Raw genomic sequence first — 8838 nt, 5'->3', positions numbered from 1 at the left:
TGTGGCTCATTAAGAAAATGTGAGTCTTTGGGGTGTGTAATATTCGCTTTATCATACCCTGGCAGTTACTGCTGTTTGTCCCTCTTGAGTCATGGTAGCAACCTGTAACGGCTTTCGTCGGTGGAAGGAGAGGACCAAAGCGCAGCGTGGTTAGTGTTCATCTTAATTTAATAATAATCAAAACCAGAACACTTCAAATACAAAACAACAAAAGTGAAAACCGAAACAGTTCTATCTGGTGACTACACACAAAGACTGAAGACAACCACCCACAAAACCCAACAGAAAACAGGCTACCTAAATATGGTTCCCAATCAGGGACAACGATTGACAGCTGCCCCCCCCCCCCCCCCCCCCCCCCGGCCGCCAAACCTGAACCTATAGGGGAGGGTCTGGGTGGGCATCTGTCCACGGTGGAGGCTCTGGCGCTGGACGTGGACCCCACTCCACCATTGTCATTACCCGCTCCCGTGGCCTCCTAGGAACGGCAACCCTCGCCGCCGACCTAGGATTGGCAACCCTACTAAATGCCCCCACTGGACTGAGGGGCGCCTCTGGACTGAGGGGCGCCTCTGGACTGAGGGCCAGCTCCAGACTGAGGGCCAGCTCCAGACTGAGGGGCAGCTCCGGACTGAGGGGCAGCTCCGGACTGAGGTGCAGCTCAGGGCTGAGGAGCAGCTCCGGACTGAAGGGCGGCTCCGGACTGAAGGGCGGCTCCGGACTGAGGGGTAGCTCAGAACTGAGGTGTAGCTCAGGACTGAGGGGCAGCTCCGGACTGAGGGGCAGCTCAGGACTGGCGGGCGGCTCTGGCGGCTCCTGACTGGCGGGCGGCTCTGGCGGCTCCTGACTGGCGGGCGGCTCTGGCGGCTCCTGACTGGCGGGCGGCTCTGGCGGCTCCTGACTGGCGGGCGGCTCTGGCGGCACCTGACTGGCGGGCGGCTCTGGCGGCTCCTGACTGGCGGGCGGCACTGGCGGCTCCTGACCGGTGGGCGGCTCTGGCGGCTCCGGACCGACGGGCGGCTCAGGCGGCTCCGGACCGACGGGCGGCTCAGGCGGCTCCGGACCGACGGGCGGCTCAGGCGGCTCCGGACAGACGGGCGGCTCAGGCGGCGCCGGACAGACGGGCGACTCAGGCGGCGCTGGACAGACGGGAGACTCTAGCCTGCTGAGGCGCACAGTAGGCCTGGTGCGTGGTGCCGGAACTGGTGGTACCGGGCTGGGGACACGCACCACTGGGCGAGTGCGGGGAGCCGGAACAGGGCATACTGGACCCTGGAGACGCACAGTAGGCTTGGTGCGTGGTGCCGGAACTGGTGGTACCGGACTGGGGACACGCACCACTGGGCGAGTGCGGGAAGGAGGAACAGGGCGTACTGAACTCTGGAGACGCACAGGAAGCCTGGTGCGTGGTGTTGGCACTGGTGGTACTGGGCTGGTGTGATGGACTGTCACAGGCGGACTGGTGCGTGGAGAAGGCACCGGATAGACCGGACCGTGGAGGCGCACTACAGGTCTCGAGCACCGAGCCTGCCCAACCCTACCTGGCTGAATGCTCCCCGTAGCCAGGCCAGTGCGGCGAGGTGGAATAGCCCGCACTGGGCTGGCGAACCGGGGACACCATGCGTAAGGCTGGTGCCATGTACACCGGCCCGAGGAGACGCACTGGAGACCAGATGCGTAGAGCCGGCTTCATGGGCCCTGGCTCGATGCCCACTCTAGCCCGGCCGATACGAGGTGCTGCTATGTACCGCACCGGGCTATGCCTGCCTACCGGGGACACCGTGCGCATCTCTGCATAACACGGTGCCTGCCCGGTCGCTCTCTCCACGGTAAGCACGGGGAGTTGGCTCAGGTCTCCTACCTGGCTTAGCCACACTCCTCGTGTGTCTCCCCCCAAGAAATTTTTGGGGCTGCCTCTCTGGCTTCCAGCCGCGCTTTCGTGCAGCCTCCTCATACCACCGCCTCTCCGCTTTCGCTGCCTCCAGCTCAGTTTGGGGGCGGCGATACTCACCAGCCTGTGCCCAGGGTCCCTTGCCGTCCAGAATCTCCTCCCAAGTCCATTTCTCCAGATATCGCTGGTTCTCCTGCTGCTGCCCGTTACCACTCTGCTTGGTCCGTTTTTGGTGGGTTGTTCTGTAACGGCTTTCATCGGTGGAAGGAGAGGACCAAAGCGCAGCATGGTTAGTGTTCATCTTAATTTAATAATAATCAAAAACCAGAACACTTCAAATACAAAACAACAAAAGTGAAAACAGAAACAGTTCTTTCTGGTGACTACACACAAAGACTGAAGACAACCACCCACAAAACCCAACAGAAAACAGGCTACCTAAATATGGTTCCCAATCTGGGACAACGATTGACAGCTGCCTCTGATTGAGAACCATATCAGGCCAAACACAGAAAACCAACACAGAAATAGAAAACATAGATTACCCACCCAACTCACGCCCTGACCACAATAAAACAAAGAAAATACAAAATAACTATGGTCAGAACGTGACACAACCACATAGTCACTACCACTTCTTCAAAATAGTCAGATTTAATATAAGATAAATCAATAAATCTGTGATTAATTTTGACGTTTTAATGTTTTAGTCATGCAATTTTACATCTAGGTAAGGAGTTTGGTGCACTATTTCTCAACAAAAAAAATTTGCATGAAAAAATGAATCAGTGCACTGCAGACAGTATGGAGTCAGCTGCTGCTGGCTGCGAGCAGGACTGGTTTCTGAGAACATGTCAACAACTTCATCATCAGCAAGCTGTCAAACTATCATAAATAAAGCACAAGCGGCTACACAAGCGGCTACTGTTTATCTGTGCCCAAAATCACTAGCTAGCTAGCTATGTTCCATCTCTGTGATTGTCAATGAAGTCAGGGATTTTTCTCCCATTGAAATCATTGTGCGGGCCGTCTAAGCATTTTTCAGAGAGCGTGAAGTCCAAAAAGTGTAAACTGGGTATTGACAGGTGGCAGTTGGGATGCAAGTGCCCATCTTTTCAGTACTCATATGGTATTGTCTTACGTAATCAAGTCAGAGTCCAAGGTTCCCCACTGGGCACAGACGTCAATTCAACATCTACTCCACTTTGGTTCAACGTAATTTTATTGAAATTATGTGGAGACAATGTTGAATCAACCAGTGTGTACCCAGTTGGTCTGTGTAATGGGCAGGTCGGCCTTGAGCAAGGGATTCCTTCCCTCTAACATGCATGAACTGTAGTAGGCCTAGACACTCACATGTGCGCACGCACACATACTTGCAATCAAACATGATCAATGACATACAGGAACCTATCAATTGTGCTCAAACCATCATTCAAAACTGCTGTTCCCCTATTGAGTACCTTGAGAAATGAGATGTCACTTAGCAATCACGTGGAATATTCCACACCTTCTAACCACCCTCATCAGAGAGAAAGAGGGGGAGGGATTAGGTGTGTCCAGGTGAAGGTGTAATTACATTTAGCAGACACTCTTATCCAGAGTGACTTACAGGAGGAGCAAGGGCACATTGACAGATTTTTCACCTATTTGGCTCTGGGATTTGAACCAGCAACCTTTCAGTTACTGGCTCAATGCTCTTAACCACTAGGCTACCTACCTGATTACCTGAGAAGTGAATTAACGTTCATACAGGGAGACATTTTCATTGGAGAATCACTGAAGAATATGGATATACTCAAAGCCTTGCGTTACAACCTCTTGGTGAGTACAGTGTGTATGTGTAGGGTTGGAATAATCAGTTACCAATTGGTTATTAGTTATATGGGGCTTTAAGCCTGTCACTCAGGCTTAAAGTAAAGTGTACTTCATAAACATTAGACCTTAAACCAAACTTTTGCAACGGAATGCAGTGGTCAATGATAATGTAACACATGAAAGTCCTCTAACAAAAGACTTCCATGGTGTGTTCAGTGTTCAGTGAGAAACATGGAAATAGAGGTGGTTGTGTGTTACTGCTTACAGCCATTGCTGTGTATATATAAACACTGCAGTTGCCCTACACAGTGATTGATGTTTATTTTATTTTTTTAAGATGTCCTTTGACATTGTAGACAATATAGGGTAAGTGCTAGTGTGTAGAAATATATTCCAATGACCTATGATAATATATGCCAATAGCACTGTGTATCATTACCAGAATAAAAGAGCAGTGTTGATGTGAACATATTGTGGGAACATAATAGTGTGTTCTGAATGGTTTGTCTCTAGTTACTCACTGTCCAGTATAGTTAATGATGTCAATTCGTTATGGAGGGCTGGCAGATATGTCAATTCTATATTAATCAGAACATTTTCTGTGGAAAGAGATGCTATTAGCTGCCATTATTCCAGTGAAGAGAGGGGTGACAGATCAAGGTGATGATAAAGCTGTTATCAGTTCTATTAATGTCGCTATTATGTAAAAGTGATAATGGCTTTCATTTGTTATACAAGACACAGCTTCAATTCTACACTGCTGGGAAATATATATATTATGCAACTATTACTTAATGGATTCATCTTTCCCAGAAGTTTCCTTTATAAAACAGTAAAATCTTTGTAGGATATAAAAGGGAAATGGAATAAATACATTATCAATCTGAGAACTTGAAGAATCAAACACAATAATGTCACAATGTTGGATTGTTTTTGAGAACACTGTGCATTTGATCACTCCTTCCTATCAGTCCAGAAAGACTATTTCCTTCCTCACACGGCTCCCTGCAGAGAATGGCCTGAGAGTAGAGAAAGAGAGAGCGAAATAATTTTTTTCAAAGAATGACACAACTTGGCTGGCAAGCGTTTGTTTCCCCACCTCCGTTTATCTGAGCGCCCAGCCAAGATGACCATATTGTGTTTCTACACAAGCGCAGTCGCTGGCACTGTGACGAGCGAGTCTCTGCGTGGCTTAGTGCCACATAGGCAGCACGTCTGTGCTCCCCTATTCGCAGGTCACCGCATGCAGAAAGACAGCAGGGAGCTGTTTACTGTACAGTCGTGTGGCAACCATTTCATTGATTTATTATTTTTGGCTGGGACTGGGAGGCAAAGGAATAGTTAAAGAAGAGTTCAGTGCACATAAACACTTGATACTGTATAGTGATTATGGATTATAGCTTGCACACTAACCACATTTTTCTGGTATTTGGAACAATAGCAGGCATGTACTCTCATCCCTATGGCAAAATGTGTAGAATATCAGGAAATTTGCTTTAAACGGCAAAATGAGCTTTCAGCCTCGTGAAAAAATGTGTAGAATAGCATTATAAATCTGCAAATCTTTATCTCGGCCCCATGGCAAAATGTGTTGAAATGCAGAAAGTTTGCTATTTTCCCAAAAATCTGTTGGGGGGGCCACCTGGAGATAGGTGCCCCGGGACCCCAAATGTATAAGGCCCTGTGCTTATGGTACATTTTCAAACATCAGAACATAGCTTTTGTCCACCAGAACTGAAAAAGACAATTACCCATAGAGCAAGCTGTTGAGGAAAGAATGGACAATCATAAGCCAGTTAACTGACTGTAAGGCTTTGTGTTAGCTATAGATCCATAGGGAAACCATTGCACTGAAGTCCTGATGGATATAGACTGTGAAAGTACACACAGTCACAAACACACACACAAAGCTCAGCACTCTAAAGCTGTGATTGCGTACTGCAGCCTGCCAGATCAGCAGAAGGATGCAAAAAGCCTCTCACTATGGGAACAGAGAAAGCTACCCTCAGGGTTGGTGAATGTTCTTTAAGACTGAAGTTAAGAAGCACACAAACACACACACACATCCCCACAGACATATACAGAGTGCATGCGTGCACAGGCACACACACACAAACACAGTAAATGCTCCTTTTCTCTCTCTCTCTCTCTCTCTCTCTCTCTCTCTCTCTCTCTCTCTCTCTCTCTCTCTCTCTCTCTCTCTCTCACACACACACACACACACACACACACACACACACACACACACAGTGGACACACACACATCCCCACTCACATATACACTCAGACATACACACACAGACACAAATCCATTGCTGTCTCCCTACAACAGCCCTTTACAGAATAACAAAGGGTATTAGTGTTGGTTTTAAAACACCTTCGGTTATGGGTGTCAGACAGCCAAAGCCACCAAGCACTTTCCAGAGAGGGATAAAGGAATTTATCAAGAAAAGAGGGAGAGAGAGGAGGGAAACATGTAGCACTGTGCACTCAGTGGAAGGCTAGCTGGCTAATTGCTTGGAGACCAAAGTGAGGAGCAGCGATGGAGAAGAAGAGAGAGACAGCAACGCAAAATCGATTGTTGGAACTTTGGATGATGTCTGATGGAACTCTGAGCTGTCTTCCTACTCCTCTCACCAGGTGTGTGTGTGTGTGTGTGTGTGTGTGTGTGTGTGTGTGTGTGTGTGTGTGTGTGTGTGTGTGTGTGTGTGTGTGTGTGTGTGTGTGTGTGTGTGTGTGTGTGTCACACAGGTCAACCGTGTCAGACAAGCCTCACCCTCATTCCAGAGGATCAATAGTAGGGATGAAGAGAAGCAGGAAAAAGATTTTGAGATTGTCGAAGTGGACAGTCTTCATACACAAAGACGGTGCCTTTCAGACAGGCAGGATTTAGACTACCTCAGCTCGGAGGACCCAACGAAGCCTGAGCTCACAGACCAAAGCAGCCTCCTTCACATTGGTCAGCTATGTCAGGTATGACTACCAGCTCTCAAAGACAGTTGTGTTTGCCTGCTTCCTAGTGGCCAAATTCAGAAGTTAACCAAATGCAAGTGACACAATAAAATATGCTTGGTGATTATAACTGTAATGCTTGACTTGAGTACATAGCTTGACATAAATATGGCTACAACATTGGTTTGGTCAACTGAGCAACTGCATGTCAGCATATTAACACTACAAACAATGCCAAACAATATACTAATGATGAGTTCAAGACAACTGGGGACTGAAAAACCTAGGTCAAATTGTAATGTCAGTGATCTTTAGGTTGGAAAGTCAGAGCTCTACAAATAGGTTTCCAGAGTTTCCGACTTGGAATTGCGACTTAGATGACCGTTCAAAACGTATTCTTCCCAGTCAGAGCTCGTTTTTATCGAGTTTCCACCCCTGGGCAAAAACTGGTTGAATCAACATTTCCAAGTAATTTCAACCAAAACTTGTAATGGGATAACTGCAAAACTGATTTGATTTAAAAAAAATAATAATAATAATTTACCCAAATGTTAACCTAAATCCAATGACATGGTGCATTTTTTGTTGATTTCATGTTGAATTCAGGTTAGTTGACTTCCAACTAAATGGCAATCAAAACTAGAGGTTGAACTGACATCTGTTCATAGCCACGAGAAGTATGGGTGCTGAGGGTGCTGCAGCACCCCCTAATAATTCAGAATTTAAGTGTACCCTTTAATTTCTCCGTATGAGCGGAGAGAAATAGTCAACAAACAGCACACCCACCCCTAAACATCTTCCTCCGAACCAGATGAAGCGAGACGGTGTATGGTGATTGGAAAAGCGGGCTTCTTTGAAATGGAAAAGCGTTGTGGTAGCTTTTGATAAAGAAGGACATCAAGACAAAGCAGCTGCTTTATAATTGGGATGCACTGTTGAGTGCTACATCCAGAGGGTACAGAGATTGTGACAGCCAGTTAAATGACGACCCTCGAAGGCAAGAACAAGATACATGTCAGGAGAACTACAGTATTATCATAAGGAGAAGTATACTTGGAATATGGAGAAGGAATGGATGGAAAAAAAGAGGCAGAGGAGGTCTAAAAGAGAGAGGGAGGAAGAGGGTGAGCTTGAGTCGGTTAAAAATGGTGGGAAAAAGGAGATGGTTTGTTAAAGAAGAATGGTAGAAAGTGTAAGTAGAGTGAGCTGAAGACAGGAAGAGAAATGGAAGTGAATGAGGTCAAATGTGGTAGGTGTGATAAAGTTCTCGGAGCCCGAGGCTTGCACCGAGGGTCAGGATAAAGATGAGTATGTGACAGTAGGAGTGAAGTTTTTGGAAAAAGTGGACCCTTGCCTTTTGGCTGATCCATTTGTGGTTTAATGGTGGGTGAAAGCAGAGTTGGGTGCTGTGGAATCGGTGAGGGTAACCAGAAGTGGTCTGGTGATAATTGTTTGTGTTTCTGCTGGTTAGAGGGAGAAGGCGTTCCGCAATAAATTAATGGGGGCAAGAAATGTGAATTGTTTTGCTTTCAGGAAAAGGACGCCATTGAAAGGAGGGATTACTGGGGTAGAAGTAAATGTAAAAGTTGACCAACTGAAGGGGAAGATTTCCGGTGTTTGTGATGCTCGTCGTTTGGTGTGACGCACACAGGTTGGCGTGAGTGGTGAAACAGAAGAGTCTTGTTTGTTCTTTTGTGTTTTGATGTTGAGTCTTTGCCCGACAAAGTGATGTTAGGATATATAAGTTATCCTGTACAAGCTTTTGTGCCGATTACATTATGTTGTTATAGGTTATGGGCATGTGGCAGCTGTGTATAGGAGGGAGGTTCCTAGGTGTGAGAAGTGTGCAGAAGGGCATGAGACAAAGGTAGCATTGAGGAAAGTAGTGATATGTGTCAATTGTAAGGGTGCCCATGGGGCTGGGAATCAGAAATGTCCCGTGCAAGAGAGGCAGGTTGAGGTTTCCAGGGTTAGAGTAGTGCAGAAGTTGTCATATGCTGAGTCAGTGAAGAAAGTAGAGGAAGTTGGGTCAAGGGGGAGGGTTCCTGAGAGGAGTGGTGTGAGTAGTAGATCTGTACCAGTGCAGAGGGATAGGCCAACAAGAGATATACACTACCGTTCAAAAGTTTGGGGTCACTTAGAAATGTACTTGTGTCCATGAAAATAACATCAAATTG

Source organism: Salvelinus fontinalis, chromosome 8, assembly GCF_029448725.1.
Source record: "Salvelinus fontinalis isolate EN_2023a chromosome 8, ASM2944872v1, whole genome shotgun sequence".
Classification (NCBI taxonomy): domain Eukaryota; kingdom Metazoa; phylum Chordata; class Actinopteri; order Salmoniformes; family Salmonidae; genus Salvelinus; species Salvelinus fontinalis.
Note: the sequence above shows the minus strand (reverse complement) of the source record.